Source organism: Corythoichthys intestinalis, chromosome 4, assembly GCF_030265065.1.
Source record: "Corythoichthys intestinalis isolate RoL2023-P3 chromosome 4, ASM3026506v1, whole genome shotgun sequence".
NCBI lineage: Eukaryota > Metazoa > Chordata > Actinopteri > Syngnathiformes > Syngnathidae > Corythoichthys > Corythoichthys intestinalis.
Genome location: NC_080398.1, coordinates 51,079,096 through 51,100,731, shown reverse-complemented (window position 1 = coordinate 51,100,731; position 21,636 = coordinate 51,079,096). Strand labels below are relative to the sequence as shown.

The following is a 21,636-nucleotide window of genomic DNA, read 5'->3' as shown; positions in this document are numbered from 1 at the left end:
CTTCTGTTAATTTTGTTGTAAGTTGTTCTGCTTTTCCATGTTGTTTTTTGTATTATATTCATGTTCTTGTAATTTGTCGCAGCCCCAATTACTCACTGAATATCATTGAACATTTTTTTTATTTTTTACAGTCTATTACTGTTAAACTACAATAGATTTTCTTCTTTTTAACAGCTCCCTCAGTCTCTTCGAACTCCTCCTTTGAGCACAGATTTCCAGATGGTCCCGTTTTATGACCCCGACAAACTGGATGGATATTTCAATCCATGTAGTAATCACATTGAAGAACAGGTACAGTAAATGTCATTTTTGTTTCTTCAAGGTTCCTACAAAGCATTTAATTTCAATCTTGACCATAACTTCATTATGAGTTTAGCTTAAGTTTTTTTTTTTTTTTTTTTTTGTTATTGCTTTTATCATCATATTTATTTTGTTCTCACATTAGAAGAGCGCTGAGACCATCTTGAGTTGCCTTTACTGGAATCTTCTTCATCATCAAGGATTTTTATTTTTGCCACAATACCCAGCACCCTTAAACCCAACAATTTCACCTTAAAAGGGAACAGCATCGACACGTATTTTGCTCCACATCAGTTAAACATTTTCTGTTAACACGTTTTAAAAATAAGTCTAAGGTGGAAATTGTTGACCTCTTCTTTCATTTTGTATTTCATTTTGTTTTGGCAACAATGTTCAGTTTTTTAATTTTTTAAATTTGCTACGGTAATACTAGGGTTACATGGATGTATAATTTAACTAAAAAGTTTGCATCTAGGAAAGGTTTACTCTGTACAGAATCATGTTTTTTGTTCACTCTTGACACAAAATTTTGCAAATGTTTTGAGATCTTCTTTTGCTATTTCAATAAGCAATTAATCTAAATGATTTTTTATTTTTTTTTGTATAATATTGTGTTTAGTGTTATTTCATTTAGTTTAGTCACATACTGTGGTCAATTGAGAGTTTCAAGTGGGGAAGCCCCCAAAAAATAAATAAATAAATAAATTGAAGAGAACGAGACACATGACCATAATGGATAATGTAAGCAATGAAGCATAGGCCAGCTGACTTGCTCAAGTAGATTAACCTGTGTCACAGTGACGGTATCTTTTTTGTAAGTAATCTTTATATAAATATCCTGTCAAACTGCCTGCCTACTATTATAATTTTCAAAAATATTGTGGGTTTGATTTTTTGGGAGGGGGTGGGGATGGGCTAGAGTGACTTAGAATTTTATTTGATAAATATTGTTTTCATGCTGTATTCTTTTCTTATTAAACATTTGAAATACTATTTAAACATTACTATTGGTATTATAAATTTGAAATTGTGAATATTTTGCTCTGTGCCAACATCAGCGACTGACACCAGTCAAGAAGACTTCAAGCAAGGACAGTGAGGAATTTATCTCAATTAGTTGTTCACACGACTGTCTTTACTGCTCAAGTATGAATCAGTCTGCCTCCGAACTTTCTGTAAGCAGTGAGGTAAGAATGTAAAAAAAGGAATAGTATTGTCACTAACTCTTCATACACTGTGTGTTGAATTGCGCTACACAGAAAGGGTTAATGTTTTTTTGCAGGATGTAGGAGGCGATTTGTCTGAATCAACAACACCTACATCACAAGATCCGCAATCCTGGTATGCTTACGAACAAAACTGGTAACAATAGTTTCTAGTAATATTAAAAACAAACAAAAACAAAAAAAAAAGATTAGTTTAGGGATACTTATTGAATTTTGTTTGAAATTTGAAAACCTATAACGCATTACAGTATAGCCTTCACTGATTACCTTAGTGTAGTTCCTTCTCTGAACTTGTCCACAGCTGATCTTCCATTACTATTTGCATAGTTTGCTGTGTTCCAACTTGGGGATGAATTTCAAAATTCTGAACAATTGTTTGATTCAGTATTGGACCAGTGCATTTCCAGGTTAACTCATTAGAATTTGTACTTAAACAATTATCTATACATTGCTCGTATTTAACATATTGGGGCATAAAAATTGATCTACTTAAAAATGTTGATGATGGAAACACAGAAAGTGCTGAAAAACTCAGTGAAAACCCAAATAATTATTTAGAATTATATAAAATTGATTACACAATATTTTAGGAACGTACTGAATGTCTTAAATGTTTTGAGTACAACACAAAATAGCTATTAAATATTAAGTCCTAGTTAATTGAAGTGGCATGAATCATAGCACAGCTCAAAACATTATAGCTCAAGTCAACTACATGACGACATTTGACTGTTATGACCTTAGTAGTTATGAGCTGCTAGTTGAACTGTTATTACAGTATTGAACTATTGTACATGCACATTCAAAGGAATTAAGATTAAATTAAACTGTAATGATGATACTTTTAGTATATTTTAGTTTAACACTAAAATTTCTGCCAAATGATGAATATACTTTTTTGAGTATAGTGTATGTAACAATACAATTATCACCGATGAGCAGCAAGGACAATTGGGTATAAAATATGTGTTGACATGACCGAATGTTACTTTATAGTCCATTTACTGCGTATAATCTTGATCCTCTTTTACTTTTTTTTTAATTAATTTGTAACCGTCAATGCGGATAATTACATACAAGCCAACATCAGGGTATCCTTGGGGCAAGCTCACCTCTGTTGCAACATACCTGCACCTGAAACAGTAAACGGAACAAATGAAGCGTGCTGTTGTTTTGTTTTAAATCTGTTTTCTGGAAAACCTGAATTTACCTTATTTAAACGATCTCCATGAGCAGTATGTTAATTTGTGAGAGCTGGGGTTGGAGCACTGTCAAGCCATGTCACATATTGACACACATATTATACACTATAGTAAAATTAGCTTCATCTGCTGGTGTAATTTAATAATCAAAACTGTTTAGGGTAGGCCTACATCAGGAGTCGGGAAACATGAACACATATTTTTAAATGTAATTCCGTGAGAGCCATACAATATGTTTAAAAATACAAGTAATTGGTGCATTCTTTGTAATTTCAACACTTTTAAACTATTATAAGTCTGAATTATTTTTAATAACATAGTTATGCTGTTGCTAATTAATAATGAGTATTTCTCACCATTAATGTGACTTCTGGTGCTGCATGGTTTTGCTGATGGCTTTGTAGGTAAGCTTCATGCAGGCATTGAGAAACGTATGCACGAAGCACCATCAGTGCACACCGAAACAAGTTTATCCTTCTGTAGATTTTTTTTCTTTACCGAACTCAGTGAAGGACTTGAATAAATCCTCCCTTCTTGTTGTCTTTTTCAGTCAAAACCTTGCAGTCACGCTGAACTGCGATAAATAGCTTACGTCTTTTGACTCATCCAATGCGAGGGAAAAAACGGTGTCACATTTATGTCTTGCTGAAAAGTACGATACTCCTCGTCTTTTTTTTCTTTTTGCCATCTTCTCAAAAGGGCTTCTAAAATTATATGACAACGTGGAAAAGGAAACTGAAAACAAGGGAAGTTTACTTCCTGATCTCACGCATAGCCGCACATTGGCCGCTATTTTTGACAGCAAAATATGTTAACCCCACTTGAACAGTGTCTCTGTCTCATCCGTGTTGCCTATGCGATTGATAGACAGATAGATACAACGACATGTATGTTTGCCACTTTCCCACTAAAATTACTGCGAAACTGGCTTTCTTGTCGCCGGTTGTAGTATATGGACTACGTGTCCCATGATCACCCTGGGCTCATGCAATGATAATAATGAACCAAATGAATAACAAAAAAAATTGGCTATGTGGCCCCAAATTATAAAATCACACATGAAAAATAAGGAACAATTAGAACAACCAAAATAGTACATAACATGGCTCCTAATCATAAAACTACACAAATTCGAACAAGTTTCGATTTTCTTCATGCAAGTGTCCTTAGCTCTGCCCCGTTACGCACATTGCCCCAAACTGGTCCAAATTACAGATCTCTGGCAGCGTTTTTGCGAAAGGGTCAAGAAAATACAAGAGTATTTCATAGTGTAGTGATATGTTAGAATTCCTACCTGTTAATCTGTTGGCGGGCCTGAATCGCTGTCTAAAATGTGGATGGCTTCATCTCCAGGAGGTCCAAATAAATGTGTGCCCACTTTTGGCAATATGTGATTTTGTTCTTTTCATTTAAACTTTTCATTACACTTTGTCGCTTCGCTTTTATGTTCTTACGGAGTACCTGTTCAAATGAGCTACTCCAGCATGCTAATGACTTTCTTATCCACTCAAGTGACTTGACAATTTACCCAGAATGTGTTTGGAAACAATATCAACAATGAATTAAAAATACACCTTATTAAGTCAAGTGTGAAAGTAAAAATAAAGCCATTCATACAGAAAGTATTCGTTCAGGGTACGTGGACTTCAACTTTTGGTGACATAATAAGATCGATGTGAACACAAAACAGCATTTGGCGTAGTGCAGGCTAAGCATTGTCGGGCAATAAATCGCGGCTGGTCTGAGTGCAGCATAACAGTTGCTGAGACAGGATGATATATCAGTATTAGGGCTATCAAAATTATCGCATTAACGGGCGTTAATTATTTTTTTTAAATTAATCACATTAAAATATTTGACGCAATTAACGCATGCACTGAATGGCCCGCTCACACATTGCCTCAAACAGATTACAATGACGCCGTTTATGGACATTAAGAGCGAAGAGAATGCCACCGGCCGCTTGGGGGCAGCGCCATTCCATACTAATGTTATTCCTTCTAAACTTAGGAGAATTAGTTGTTGTGAGACGTTTATGCTGTTGCATTGTGTTTATTTGTGCTCCACACATATTTCTGTAGGTTTTCTTTCTTTTAATGGCAATTATGTGTCTCTTGTTGAATTTTGGGTAAGATATGTACAGAGATATATATGTTATAAAGGCGAGTGGACACAGGCGTTCTTTGGACCGCGCCGTTTATTGGCATAAGCTTCGGCAACTCCTTTACAACAAACATAAGTATCATTTAGTGAAAGCACAACAAAAATATTATTCCTATCTCTCAAAAAAAAAAAAATGTTCTCAAAAAAAAAAAACACTTCAGTCTATAGTAATGATGTCCTATTCTCACACAATTAAACAACAATGCAAAATGAACTGGGATTCCATATCAAAATAGCTATGCAAAATACACGTAAAACTTAGACTATGGTCACTCTATTCTTATTATTGTTATTTTTATTCTTCTTATTATTATATTAACTCTACTTTTGATTGAAAATTTTACAAATTTTATTAAAACGAAAACTTGAAGAGGGGTTTTAATATAGAATTACTATAACTTGTAACTATAACATCTTTTAAGAACTACAAGTCTTTCTATCCGTGGACCACTTTAACAGAAAGAATGTTAATAATGCCATTTGTGGATTTATTGTTATAATAAACAAATACAGTACTTATATGTACACTGTGTTGTATGTATATATCTGTCTTGTGTCTTTCCATTCCAACAATAATTTACAGAAAAATATGGCATATTTTAGAGATGGTTTGAATTGCGATTAATTACGATTAATTAATTTTTAAGCTGTGATTAACTCGATTAAAAATTTTAACTGTTTGACAGCCCTAATCAATATAGTTGTAATAATATAACATCAAAATCATAGAATATCAATATAGATGGAACACAATATACATATATAATAATAGCAATTTATTTGACAGCTACTTTCTGGGATCACCTTTGCAAACCATTTTTTGTTTTAGGAGAGACGCAGAGGATTTGAGCCAATGGCAGTGTGAGTTCAGGGGTCAACTCAGAGCTCTAAGACAATGGCTGATGTACATGGAGATGAAGCTGCCCCCCTTTAACTCCAGGGTCAGTTGTTGTTTTATCTCTTAATGTTGTCACAGTACTGCTCTTTTCTCCCTCTCTCATCCTATTTTTGTATTCATGCAAAAAAAAATAATAATACTGGATTTTTTTTTTTACTATAAATCGCACCAGATTATAAATCACCCCCACAATGTATTACAAAAAATTTTTATTCAAATTTAATCCACACCGGAATATAAACCTCAGTTGTCCACATTGGATTATCAGATGTTTACATCAAAAGATATGTAGTTCATTATCCTGTAAAGCAGGAGTGCCCAAGTCCGGTCCTCGAGAGCTCCTATCCAGGTTGTTTTCCATGTCTCCCTCGTCCAACACAGCTGAATCAAATAATTGAGATTGTTATCAGCAGAGCCATGTAGAAAGAGAGTTGCGACACTCTCTGATCTCGCCGCGGGTGGTCACGTGGTTCACGTATGCGTGAGTAGTTCCAAGCATAAGCTGTGCTGTAATTGTTTTCTATGGAACTGACAACAGTGATTACAACATTTATGGTAAAAATGGATAAAATCACACATCTAAGTACTTGTTTGATTATGTCACTGCATTATAATATATTTGGCAACGCTAGTTTTACATTTTTAGTGCTAAAGTGACAACTGAACACTATGTAAGTTTTTACGCAGAAGGGAACTTTCCCATGTAGGGGAAAAGTAGGGGAAAGTTTCATGTTTGTGTTAGCATTAGCTTGGGAAATCAACTTTTACACTGAAATGAAAGATGCTTTTTCACCACTTTTTTTCCAGAGAATGTCTAGATTTTCCTGATTCACTTACCTGTGGTAATAAAGAATAACAACTCAAGACCCTTTAATAAAGACAATCATTTTTTTTTAATTGAACTATTGGTGAAATTGGTGCCATGGTTCACCTTTTCCATCTTACATTTTATAGGTCATTAGGCTGTGATGGTTGGTTATGCAGGATTTGGATGCATGGATGGATACCAGCAGAAGCAGCAGCATGATGTGAATCATGGCCTAAAAATATTATATAATATAGTTTTCTCTTATAATTTTGTGTAATATATCACTTTTCAATCTATACACATCTCTAAAATATAGTATAATATATACAATATATCTTCATCATTTTGATGTAAAGAATACAGTTTGTCATGCATTAACTTGGTACTGTACGATGAGGGCGATACCTTCAAAAGGTTACATATTCGAGCTAACAAGAACATGGAAGCCAGTCGTCTACCAATACTCACAAATACAGATAAGTGTATGCATCACAAAGGGCCTCAGAAAGACTTTACGATTTAAAAGAAATAGTGTCTTAATTGATCCCCGGCGATACCTGACGAGTTAGGAGTGGGATTAAAAAATAGGAGAAAATCGCTTGTCATCCAAAATTAAATCTTTATGGCAGAAAACACTCAGGTGACTTGAAGTTCCGCTCTGAGACCCCAATTTAGCCATATTTCAAAATTGTCCTATATGCATGTATGATACATCATTGGAAAGTTTAAAATCTCTATTTTCTGGGGGAAGAAAATTTTTGAACACGAGGGCATTTTTTGACACCTTAAAAGTAGGTCAATTACAGGACTTGAACTGGAAAAGGCAGTCAAATCTTTACAAAGCGGGAAGAGCCCAGGTTTGGATGGGATTCCGTCTGAGTTCTATAAAACGTTTTGGAAGACCTTAGCTCCGTATCTGTTGGAGGTGTTACAGAGGCTATTGAACTAACAAACATTAAATCAGGCATGAATATCTCTGATTCTCGAGAAGGGTAAAGACCCATTACAGTGTAGCTCATATCGCCCTCTCAGTTTGCTGAACTTGGATTTTAAACTTCTAAATTGCTGGCTCTTCGCCTAGAGTGAGTCCTACCGTTGATTATTTCGCGAGACCAAATTGGTTCTATTCGTGATAGACAATCTTTTTCTAGTCTTATATGGGTTTTTAATGTTGTGTACAACTGTTCGTCAAAAGCTCGGTCGGAGGCCTTGGTGGCCCTGGATGCTGAGAACGCTTTCGACCGAGTGGAATGGGATTATTTATTTTACTGTTTGGGAAAATCTGGGTTTGCAACTAAATTTGTGTCTTGGATCAGACTGATCTACTTGTCCCCGCAAGCGTCAGTTAGAACTAATAATACTAATTCTGAATATTTCCACCTATCCCGATCCACCAGGCAGGGCTGCCCGTTGAGCCCACTGCTGTTTGCAGTGGCCATGAAACCTCTCTCGGCTGCACTGAAATGTTGCCCTGACCGAAGCGGTATAGTGCGAGATGGAGTGGAGCTTAAAGTTGGACTTTACGCGGACGACCTTCTGTTATTTTTGTCTGATTTATCTCACTCCATTCCTGCAGCACTCACTGTTTTAAATGATTTTAGTAAAATTTCAGGGTACAAACTGAATTTGGGGAAGAGTGAAATATTTCCTGTAAATCAGTTAGCCAAGGTATATCCATTAGAGAACTTTCCATTTAAAGTATCTAAATCAGCTTTTGTCTATCTGGGGGTTTATGTGGCAGACACACTAAATAACCTGCGTAAGATGAATTTTAACTCACTGCTTGTGCAGCTCAGACAAGACTTTGAAAGATGGTCTTTGCTTAATCTCTCCGTCCCGAATAAATTTGGTTAAAATGAACATTCTCCCCCGCTTTCTTTATTTGTTCCAATGCATTCCAATATTTCTTCCTCTTTCTTTTTTCAAATGGGTGAACAGCCTTATTGCTGATTTTATATGGAATAAAAAGAAACCCAGGCTGCGCTATCAGGCACTGCAGAGACCCAAATAATTAAGTGGAATGCCTCTTCCAAACATTTTGTACTATTATTGGGTAGCAAATATAAAAACTTGTCATATTGGCTCCGTGGTGAGAGTACTGACACCACCCCATTGTGGCTTGTTGTTGAAGCCAATCCTGTTAAACCATTGACATTGAAATCCTTATTGTTTTCACCACTTCTGTCACCTACATCCTCATACTCAAAAAATTTTGTGGTATTATCTTGTATTAGGATTTGGAACCAATTTAAGAGATACTTCGGTTTACGCGCGCCTTCGGTTCGTGCTCCAATTAAGCCAAATCATGCCTTCCCCCCTTCTCTACTGGATAACACATTCACTATATGGTCTAGGCTGGGCATAGAAACGTTTGAGGATTTATTTCTGAATTCAACGTTTGCCTCCTTTCAACAGCTAGCTGAAAAGTTTTCATTGCCCAATTGTCATTTTTGCAGCTATCTCCAAATTTGCAGTTATGCTCGCTCTATTTGGCCAAGTTTCCCAACACTCCCTGGTGCCTCTGCCTTAGATATCTTTATAAAACCCTTATTATCGTCAAAGGGTGCAATAACTACAGTTTATTCTAATATTTATAAAATCAGCTCAGATAGCACTTTAAACACACTTAAGGCAGTCTGGTAATTGAATTTGGGAATGAGTATATCTGAAGAGGTCTGGAGAGAAATTTTAGGTAGCGCACACAAATCTTAAATCTGTGCCAAACACGGTTTCACTCAGTGTAAGATTTTACACAGAGCTCACTATACCAAAGCTAAGCTAGCCAAAATATTTTATAGTCTCCTCCATGTGCGATCGCTGTAAGCAGGCCCCAGGCGATTATGCATACATGTTCTGGTTTTGTACGTCTCTAACTTCATATTGGTCTTATATTTTTGCTGTTCTATTGAAGATTACAGAGATAGACATCGCTCCAAATGCCTTGACTGCTCTGTTTGGTGTGGTTCCAGCTGCACATGGTCTACCTCTTCAGAAGGGGGCCCTCATAGCATTCGCTACCTTGTTGGCCAGAAGGCTAATTCTTTTGGGGTGGAAATCTTCAGTTCCACCTACGCAAGCATATTGGATCAAGGAGATGCTTTTTTTCTCAAATTGTAAAGGATAAAACTGACGCTCTGTGGATCAGCTGGGTCCTATGCGAACGCTTGAAACCAGTTTTATGCGTATGTCAGAAGCACAAATTGCCATCTCTCTGTGGATTCTTGAAGTATGCCTAAAAACTGTACAATATAAAGGTGTGTGTGTGTGTGTGTGTGTGTGTGTGTGTGTGTGTGTGTGTGTGTGTGTGTGTGTGTGTGTGCGTGTTCTCGTTTTTATATCCTGGTGGGGTCCACAACCTGAAATATGACTCACCCCGTGGGGACCAATTTTCCCCGTGGGGACCGAAGCCCGGTCCCCACGGGTACAAGCATTTAAAATCAATAGAAAATGACCTGTAGACCAATTTGGTGCAAAAAAAAACATGGACCCCATGAGGTCGATGTTCACACTTTTTCCACACACTGCGTGTGTAACACAGCGCCCCGAGAGGCCCAAATCACTACTGCAAGTGTGTGTATTTGCACCGTGGGGACCATTTTTTCAGGTTTGTGTATCCGAAAGTATAGTCATAAGTAATAACATAGTAATAGTGATTTTTATTTGAAAAACTGGAAATATGTTAGCGTGAATGTGATCTCAATTTTATGTTTTATGTTTTTATCAAATAAAGTTGGTTAAAATTAATAAGATATCCTAGAATGTCACTATTAAAGTGTAATAGTATCCTTTGGCGATTCTAAAGGGGGTATTACTTTTCATTGTGGTTTTATGAACAATTGCCTGGATCAAAGACCAAATAAATGGTCATTTATTTTCATCATGGCCTTTTCACCACACCCTCACTTATAGTCAACAATAAAATAACTGAAAAAGTTCCCTAATAAATATACACTCACCAGCCACTTTATTGGGTACACCTGTCCAACTGCTCGTTAACACTTGATTTCTAATCAGCCAATCACATGGCGGCAACTCAGTGCATTTAGGCATGTAGACATGGTTTAAGACAATCTCCTGCAGCTTAAACTGAGCATCAGTATGGGGAAGAAAGGTGATTTCAGTGACTTTGAACATGGCATGGTTGTTGGTGCCAGAAGGCCTGGTCTGAGTATTTCAGAAACTGCTGATCTACTGGGATTTTCACACACAACCATCCCTAGGGTTTACAGAGAATGGTCCGAAAAAGAAAAAATATCCAGAGGATATGGCCAGACTGGTTCGAGCTGATAGAAAGACAACAGTGACTCAAATAACCACCCGTTACAACCAAGGTAGGCAGAAGAGCATCTCTGAACGCACAGTACGTCGAACTTTGAGGCAGATGGGCTACAGCAACAGAAGAAAACGCCGGGTGCCACTCCTTTCAGCTAAGAACAGGAAACTGAGGCTACAATTTGCACAAGCTAATCGAAATTGGACAATAAAAGATTGGAAAAACATTGCCTGGTCTGATGAGTCTCGATTTCTGCTGCGACATTCAGATGGGAGGGTCAGAATTTGGCGTCAACAACATGAAAGCATGGATCCATCCTGCCTTGTATCAACGGTTCAGGCTGGTGGTGGTGTAATGGTGTGGGGAATATTTTCTTGGCACTTTTTGGGCCCCTTGGTACCAATTGAGCATTGTTGGAATGCCACAGCCTACCTGAGTATTGTTGCTGACCATGTCCATCCCTTTATGACCACAATGTACCCAACTTCTGATGGCTACTTTCAGCAGGATAATGCGCCATGTCATAAAGCTGGAATCATCTCAAACTGGTTTCTTGAACATGACAATGAGTTCACTGTACTCAAATGGCCTCCACAGTCACCAGATCTCAATCCAATTGAGCATCTCTGGGATGCATTATGGATGTGCTGCTGACAAATCTGCACCAACTGTGTGATGCCATCATGTCAATATGGACCAAACTCTTTGAGGAATGCTTCCAGCACCTTGTTGAATCTATGCCATGAAGAACTGAGGCACTTCTGAAGGCAAAAGGGGGTCCAACCCGTTACTAGCAAGGTGTACCTAATAAAGTGGCCGGAGAGTGTATATCGGCTATGTAATTGACCCTCAGTTCTGTTTTAAGACGAGATGAAACAATCCCTTGAGTGAACATAATACCAGAGGCATGAGTGGTTACAATAACTAGATCAAGGTTGCTGTGGTGTATGTCGACGGTGGGAGGGTGGGGGTGGGGGGGCTGTAAGCGTCATTGAGGTCATCAGGGGGGCACCCTCCTTACTCAGTGTTTTGATGATAGGCCCACAACGCCTCCAGAAGGCTCATTGGCAACATCTGGCAGGCAAACATTGGCTTTCCATCCACGTTGCTCCACATCAGCTGCCAGCTCGGCGCACTTAAGGCTATGGCATTCGAAGGCCTCCGCAACAACAGTCTCCCAGGGAAGGGTGAGCTCTATGATATAAACAGTTTGAAGTGAGGAGGAGGAGAGCACAACGTCCGGCCTGAGGTTTGTTGCAGCGCTCTCCGATGGGAAGCATAGCCTGTGGTTCAGATCTGCTACTATCTTCCAGTCTCTTGCCCCTCTAAGTTGGCCAATGTCCGGTTTTTGGCTTTTGGTTGGCTTTGTTACTTCTGCAATAAACTGTCCTGCAGGTGTAGGCTGGGCTGATGGATGGGCGAAGGCATTGTTACTTGTCCGCTGAGTCTCCACAGTAGCTGCCAGGCACTTGAGGACGTGGTTGTGCCCCCAGGTGTAACGGCCTTGTGACAAGCTTGTCTTACAGCCTACTATAATGTGCTTCAAGTTTGCGGGGGATAGACAGAGAGGGCATGTAGGGTCTTCTCCGTACCACTGGTTGAGGTTTGAGGGGGAGGGTAACACATCATACATAACACGTAAGATAAACCTGATGTGAAATGCTTCCATTCCCAACCGTTCGCTCCCTGAGAACTTTCTCCTCTCAACTTCCTCCCATTTCATCCAGTGTCCATCCTTGGCTTGTGAGACAGCCTTAGCGTACCCCATTGCCTGTTCTTGCCGATGCACCCTTCTGCCAAGATAGCCTGCACTCTCCAAGGCCTCCTCTCCCTTGTTGCATAAGGCCAACTACAGTATGTCTCTATGCCTAAGATCTGACTTCACCTGCCGAACAGCTGCAGTTGGCACCCTTTTCCTTCCGGTCACCAGGGAAGGAGCCGTTTGGGCCAAGCAAGAGTCATGGGTTTCCGTCAGAGTCAATTCTAACCTTACTTCGAAACATTAGAATTCCTCAACAAGGCTGGAAATTGGAAGCTCCAGAATGCCTCTTCCATAGAGCCAAATGCTACTAAAGCATCTGGGCATCCCAGCCACTTCTTGGCAAAAGAGCTGACCAATCTCTCCAGTTTTTTTCAAATTTTGAGGTTGGGACCTCATAGATCGTAAGAGGCCACATCAGCCTGCTTAGCCTAAGCTGGTCCACTTGTTCCGTGTCCCTGAGGGTAGCATCGTACCAGCGTCCAAGGCTCTTTGCTTTTGTGACACTGTTGGTATGGGTTTATCACCCAAATAGAACTGGTGTTCAGATAGTTTCCCCTTAATGACTGATATGCTCCTGGATTTGCCTGGCTTTATTTTAATGTGGGCCCACTGGAAATGATCATTTATTTCCATCATGGCTGTTTTACCACACTCTCACTCAGTCAACAATAAAATAATAAACAAAGTTCCCTAATAAAAAAAAATTGACTCTGTAATTGACCATCTCATTACAACTGAACACCGAACATTTCCTCAAAATGACAAGTCTCATCTCTCTCTGTAAGCTCTGCAAACTTCAGGTTGTTAGTGCTTTCTAAACATGTTTCTTCGAATCAGTCCTCACAGTCCACGTCCTCACCTGGTTTGGTTCACTATATCTCAGTAATTAAGACTCTCAATATGATCATTACAATCAGCAGTAAAGTCATAGGTCATGAGCACCAGTCACCAGCATTTACAAAAAGTTATATATCAAAATGGCACCCAGATATCAGCAAACGACTCACAAATCCTGCATCCTCCCTTTTCACGTCGTGCCAGCCCAATGTGATGCAGGCTTGTGTTTTAACATCAGGGAGAGTGTTGCGAGCCAAGATCCCATTCACTGTGAAAAATGGGCGAAACAAGTCTGACTTTTGTTTGTGCTTACAACACAGGGAGAGAGGGTGACAGGGGGAGTGATTGGGAGAAACGCCCCTCCCCCATTTAGAACCCAAGTGGTGTTCCATTATTGGACTTCTGCGCTCTATGCTGATTGTCCATAATGAACACCATATTCATGCATAAGGGTGTCTATATCTGCACTAGGCACCACGAACAGCCTAGGCTGTAGTTGGATGATTGACTTTGTAGTCGTGTCATCGGACTTGCGGCCGCATGTCTTGGACACTCGGGTGAAGAGAGGGGCGGAGATGTCAACCGATCACCACCTAGTGTTGAATTGACTCCAATGGTGGGGGAGAATGGCGGTCTAGCCCAGCAGACCCACACGTTCCAGTAGACCTTCGGCAATGTCCAGGGAGAGACTGGGGACATTGACTCCGGGTGGACCGTGTTCCACGCCTCAATTGCCGAGGTGGCCAACCAGAGCTGTGGCCGTAAAGTAGTCATTGCCTATTGTGGCGGCAATCCCTGGACCAGTTGGTGGGCACCAGAAGAAGGAGCCCTATTGGGCCTTTTTGGCCTGTGGAACTCTTGACACATCTTATGGGTACCGGCGGCTCTGGTGGTCACTGAGGAAAAACCCCGGGCACGGGAGGAGTCTGGCAAGGCCATAGAGAACGACTTCTATATGGCTTCGAATGAAATTGCTTGCTGCTATGACTTCTGTGTAGAGACATTGTTGTGTCCGCAAGGCACATACTCGTATTTAGACAGTTGAATACCTGGGGATTGTGGGATGTATGAGGGTGTTGGAGTTTTGGTGCATGAGTGACTGTGTTGTGAGCATGTGTGGCACACGGAAGTAAAAGAGCTTGGGTCCGTTTGTGCTCATACCCTAACACAACAGACACCTCCAATGAGGTGGTTCTAGCTCAGGTTAATCGTATGCTCTTGGACTTGTGCTATCTGCTAGCCATCTTGTTTAGATTTCAGCCAGTTCAATTATGTCTCTACATGAGGTGCTAATTCCCTATGTTGAAGCAACAATACCAAGGAATTTATCAGAGTACTGACAAGTACGGTAATGGCAAAAAAAAAAAAAAAAAAAATAGGAGTGAATGCAAAAAAAACTTTATGTGCCATTGAAAATAAATGGGAAATTTTGGTTATCAGAAATGAATGGGAAAGGTTTTGGTAAATTTTGGCAGAACCGTACATTTTTGGCAAAAACTAACTAACTTTATGTGCCTTGACTTCCTGACATTTTTTATGTATGGCTTATAGGGATCGGATAAAAATTGTAAATAATAATAATAATAAGAGAGTTTGGAATTTCACTAGTGGTTGCATTTGCATAACATTCAATGCAGCCATCATTGTTGCATTGCATGTAATGCAAATGCAACCACAATTATACATTATAATTTACAACATTTAACATTAACTTATTAATTGCTCGAGACGGTGATAGATTTCCAATCCATTTGAATTGGGAGGGTTAGCCAGGAACGATTTTGAAGTCACCAATTTTTTGGGGTTTGATGGACCCTACCTAGAATGTGTTGAAATGCATGTGAAAAGTATAAGCCGACAGTGTTGAGTATCGGTCAAATATGGTCAAATATTCATTGGTAATAAATAAATATATATTCACAGTATATTTGGATTCAAAAAAGTTATGCCAGTGCCAGAGATTTTGGGACACCGTGGCCATTCCCATCCCCCATCAAGTGAACACACCGAGGCCTATTTGACACACATTTCCTGAGATTGAAGGACCACGCCCTGACCTTGGCGATAATCGGACTTCCCATCCCCCATCGAGTGAAGACACCGAGGTCTATTTGACACACATTTCCTGAGATTTTTGGACCCCGCCCTGACCTTGCCGATAATTGGACTTCCCATCCCCCATCGACTGAAGACACCGAGGTCTATTTGACACACCTATCCTGAGATTTTTGGACCCCGCCCTGACCATGCCAATAATTGGACTTCCCATCCCCCATCGAGTGAACACGCCAAGGCCTATTTACTACACATTTCCTGAGATTGAAGGACCCCGCCCTGACCATGCCGATAATTGGACTTCCCATCCCCCATCGTGTGAGGACACAGAGGCCTATTTGACACACGTTTCCTGAGATTTTTGGACCCCGCCCTGACCTTGCCGATAATTGGACTTCCCATCCCCCATCGAGTGAACACGCCGAGGCCTATTTGACACACATTTCCTGAGATAGAAGAACCCCGCCCTAACCTTGCCGATAATTGGACTTCCCATCCCCCATCGAGTGAACACGTCGAGGCCTATTTGACACACATTTCCTGAGATTGAAGGACCCCGCCCTGACCTTGCCGATAATTGGACTTCCCACCCCCCATCGAGTGAAGACACCGAGGCCTATTTGACGCACCTTTCCTGAGATTTTTGGACCCCGTCCTGACCATGCCGATAATTGGACTTCCCATCCACCATCGAGTGAACACGCCGAGGCCTATTTGACACACATTTCCTGAGATAGAAGGACCCCGTCCTAACCTTGCCGATAATTGGACTTCCCATCCCCCATCGAGTGAATACGTCGAGGCCTATTTGACACACATTTCCTGAGATTGAAGGACCCCGCCCTGACCTTGCCGATAATTGGACTTCCCATCGCCCATCGAGTGAACACGCCGAGGCCTATTTGACACATCTTTCCTGAGATTTTTGGACCCCGCCCTGACCGTTCCGATAACTGGACTTCCCCTCCCCCATCGAGTGAACACGCCGAGGCCTATTTGACACACCTTTCCTGAGATTTTTGGACCCTGCCCTGACCATGCAGACAATTGGACTTCCCGTCCCCCATCGAGTGAAGACACCGAGACCTATTTGACGCACCTTTCCTGCGATTTTTGGACCCCGCCCTGACCTTGCCGATAATTGGACTTCCCACCCCCCATCGAGTGAAGACACCGAGGCCTATTTGACGCACCTTTCCTGAGATTTTTGGACCCCGTCCTGACCATGCCGATAATTGGACTTCCCATCCCCCATCGAGTGAACACGCCGAGGCCTATTTGACACACATTTCCTGAGATAGAAGGACCCCGTCCTAACCTTGCCGATAATTGGACTTCCCATCCCCCATCGAGTGAATACGTCGAGGCCTATTTGACACACATTTCCTGAGATTGAAGGACCCCGCCCTGACCTTGCCGATAATTGGACTTCCCATCCCCCATCGAGTGAACACGCCGAGGCCTATTTGACACATCTTTCCTGAGATTTTTGGACCCCGCCCTGACCGTTCCGATAACTGGACTTCCCCTCCCCCATCGAGTGAACACGCCGAGGCCTATTTGACACACCTTTCCTGAGATTTTTGGACCCTGCCCTGACCATGCAGACAATTGGACTTCCCGTCCCCCATCGAGTGAAGACACCGAGACCTATTTGACGCACCTTTCCTGCGATTTTTGGACCCCGCCCTGACCTTGCCGATAATTGGACTTCCCACCCCCCATCGAGTGAAGACACCGAGGCCTATTTGACGCACCTTTCCTGAGATTTTTGGACCCCGTCCTGACCATGCCGATAATTGGACTTCCCATCCCCCATCGAGTGAACACGCCGAGGCCTATTTGACACACATTTCCTGAGATAGAAGGACCCCGTCCTAACCTTGCCGATAATTGGACTTCCCATCCCCCATCGAGTGAATACGTCGAGGCCTATTTGACACACATTTCCTGAGATTGAAGGACCCCGCCCTGACCTTGCCGATAATTGGACTTCCCATCCCCCATCGAGTGAACACGCCGAGGCCTATTTGACACATCTTTCCTGAGATTTTTGGACCCCGCCCTGACCGTTCCGATAACTGGACTTCCCCTCCCCCATCGAGTGAAAACGCCGAGGCCTATTTGACACACCTTTCCTGAGATTTTTGGACCCTGCCCTGACCATGCAGACAATTGGACTTCCCGTCCCCCATCGAGTGAAGACACCGAGACCTATTTGACGCACCTTTCCTGCGATTTTTGGACCCCGCCCTGACCATGCCGATAACTAGACTTCCCCTCCCCCATTTAGTGTAGACACAGGGGCAGGGGATAAATCACCAAAAAAAATTCAAATATTAGAAAATTATTACAACCACTACAGGGTTGGTGCATAGGGTCAATTGAGGGATATTTTGTATTGGAAGATGGTACCTATTATGAAATAAATCCCCACCCCACTTTTCCCCTCTATTATCCTTAAAAATAAAATCACATCTTGCGAGAGCACATTGATTCACCTGTCAGATATTGCACAATTCTTCATAATGCATTGTGGCTCCTGGTTGACTGCAAGCCAACCACTGAAATCTCCAAGGAGACAATCATATTCAACACTCCATCAGACAAGCAAATAAACAGTGGTGGAGGCTGATATGAAGATGGAGCAAGTGTTACAGAGTTTCATGGTGGATCTGGATGTAGACAACGAGAATGCAAGTGTGGCTGAAAAAGCACTGGACATGTGCCTCAAGTTGGTGGCTCCTGTGTATGCCTACAAACCTTGGAACCACTAAAAAGGCAAAGGAGCAAAGGCAGGTGTCCAGTGTGCTGTGTTCCTACAAAGACTGCAGGTTTGGGTATCTATATAGGGCAGCAGCAGTCATAACATACCGCTTTGGTACTTTGACTTCCTGAGCCAGAACCCTTACTTAAACTGGGTGTGCACTTGGTGGAGCCCTTCTATGCTAGAACCCTGGAAAAAGCTTCTACCCATACTCAGCTCAGGGAGTTCTACAACAGACTGTTCCCAATGGACTATCCTGTCAGTGAACAGGCTAGTAACATTCATTACACCCATCTGGATAACACTGGTATCGAGAGACAATGTGACAAGTTGGACTACAGGCTGAAGAAGTAAGACCTACTGACTGTGCTCAGTGTGCCTATCAATTTACAGAGGAGCCATGATCTTAGGAATGGATAGATTCCATCCTTCAAAAGTTTCAAGGCAGCAGCCCAGGCAAAAAGAGAGGTTGAACTCAACTAGAGTAAACTTATAAAGGCGAAATTTGAGAGTAGGGCAGACCAGAAACGGGAGATGGCTCAAAGAAAGGAGAGGAAGAAACATGACATGCTGGACACACTGAAATCTAGAGGTGGCCCTTTCACTGACAGTGGGGAAGTGGAGAAATTTCTTGCGGATGAAAGTGTGAACAACAATGCAGAGCTCCTATCTTCAGGATCCAGGTGACACTGGCCAGTGGGAAGAGGAGGATGAAAACAGCACAGGAGTTTGGAGATGCTCTCAAGGCATACCTGGACAAGAGGAGTGACCAAACCACACTGGAATATGCAAAATTCCAAGATGCCTTGAAAGGCTGGTATCTGGACAGGAGTGACCGGATAACATAGGAAAAATGTGATGTGTTACTTAAGTTCAAGTTCTTTCCTTGTCAATGTGACTGAATAAAATGATTTAACTATTTGCATTTGGTATTTTGTTCTTCGACACCTGAGGACATCAGTATCTACATCCCTGGACCTGCTGCAGTTTGCATACAAGCCAAACATTGGTGTGGAGGATGCTTTGATTTTCCCTTATCTATAGGTCGCTGTCCCATCTGGAGAGGCAGGAAAGCACTGTGAGAGTGATCTTTTCTGCCTTCTCCAGTGCTTTCAACACCATCCAGCCCTGCCTCCTTAGGGATAAGCTGCTGGCGATGCAGCTGCGCTCTTACATTGCAGCATGGATTTTGGACTACCTCACTGGCCGGCACCAGTATGTCAGACTGGGATGAATGTACGTTTGGTACAGTAATATGTAATACTGGAGTGCCTCAGGGTACGGTTTTGGCACCATTCCTTTTCACCCTCTACATCGCTGACTTCCGGTTCAACTGGTTTCTGCCATCTTCAAAAGTTCTCAGATGATTCCTCTATTGTTGGATGTACAACGGATGACGATGAGGATGAGTACAGGGAACTGGTGGTGGACTATAGGAGGAACAGGAGGTCCCCAGCCCCAGTTGTCTTCCATGGGGAGGTGGTTCAGAGGGTGGACTCATACCAGTACCTGGGGTCCACATTAATAATAAACAGGATTGGTCTCACAACACTCTCTTTAGGAAGGGACAGAGCAGGCTATTCTTTCTGAGGGGACTGAGACGTCTGTGGTAGGATCTTGAAAAGTTTTTACCGGTCTGTGAATGCCATCACTTTGTTTTTGCGCTGTAGTGTGTTGGGGAAGCGGGGTCAAGGCAGGTGAGGTGGGCAGAATCAGTAAACTGGTGAGGAAGGCCCACTCTGTGGTAGGGCTTGAGTTGGAAAGCCTGGAGACTCTGGCTGAGAGGAGGATGACACCTCCCACAATCCATGACGAGCTGTGGCAAATGGGCTGCTCTTTCAGTCAGCGATATATACCACCTAGTTGCAGAACTGAGCGCTATATGCGTTCCTTTGTGCCCACTGCCATCAGACTATATAACAGCAGAAGTTTGTGCTCACAATTAAGCGACATTAAGCATAAGAACAATGACAGGTACTCTTTTTTTGTGTTTTGTTTCTGACATAGTGCCGATCTGCAGTCATGTTAGATTCAGTTTGTGCTTTCGTCATAGGTAATTAGTATATTTATGTGTTTTTTTTGTATATTCTTTTTTCTTTTTTTATATTGTTCTTATAGTTTGTCTATATGTTATACATTCTATTGTACACTGTCTGAGGTGCTATAATGCCTAAATTTCCCCTATGAGGGATTAATAAAGTCTTATCTTATTTGAAATAAAAATCTTATCAAGGATTCCAAATTCGTTTACTCTTTCAGTATTAACAGACTGTAAGAATAGTAAATGCATACAAAGGGCGGAACAGCCCCCCAAAAATGCTGTTTTTTTTTTTTTTTTTTTTTTTTTTTAAAGGATTATTATTTTTTTTATTTTATTTTTTTTGTTTGTTTTTTATCTTGAAAATAGTTAGTTCGAGGTGAAACAGTGGTGTTTATTAATACCCAAATGGGTTGAACGTATTTATTCAGCAGTATATTGACAAACAGTAAGTTTATAGCTTATGCATACCAGGCAGAATGTGCAGAAAATGCCACTTTTTTCGGCCTTTTTTTTTTTTTTTTTTTTCTTTCATTTTCAAGAAGTGTGGGGAGGTATTTACAAGATCCACAGTTACTTTTGGTTTCAAAGTTCTTGTATTGATAGCGTTAATCAAGTCCCAAATGAGTGCGTTGAAATTTTACACTGAAGCCTATTTGACACACATTTCCTGGGATTTTTGGACCCTGCTCTGACCATGCCGATAATTGGAGTTCCCCTCCCCCCATTGAGTGGAGACACTGAGGCCTATATGACACACCTTTCCTGAGCTTTTTGGACCCCGCCCTGACCATGAATATAACTGGACTTTCCCTCCCCCACTCACAAGCATTGCCAATTAATGAGAGGAGGTAACTCATAACAGAGAGGAGCAAAGAAAAGGATGGAAAAGACTGAAAACTCGGTAAGCATATCAATTTTAGCGCTGTATACTGTAGTTAGGTTGGACATGAAACAGAATTACTTCTATAGAGTGACATGTCTCTTGTAATATGCTTTATGCACCACATAGTCAGGTGTCACCAAGCTAGGTTGCTACTGTGAATTTAACAAAGTTGCAGTCCTGCAGACCCTACTTACATTCAGTGCATTGTTTTTTGGTATTACTACTTTTGTTGCATGGCTTTACACATATATATTTATACACTCAAGCAGCTGTGAAGATATATGTTTAGACATTGAGTGAAATGAAACACACTTTCCCTGATATTTTTTGTCCCCATCCAGACTATCCAAAACACCTTTTGACTTCCCCTCCCCCACTCACAATGAGAGGAAGACGGACAAAAAAAGTTTTAAAAGGATTG

At 41.2% G+C, this 21,636-nt stretch overlaps 1 long non-coding RNA gene across 1 annotated transcript; it reads left to right on the top strand.

The window, feature by feature from the left end:
* Window positions 1-3: 3 nt before the first annotated feature.
* Window positions 4-473, top strand: LOC130915008 (uncharacterized). Its single transcript, XR_009063040.1, has 3 exons — window positions 4-17; window positions 175-291; window positions 446-473. It is a non-coding gene; the product is annotated as an uncharacterized LOC130915008 (long non-coding RNA).
* Window positions 474-21,636: the final 21,163 nt, after the last annotated feature.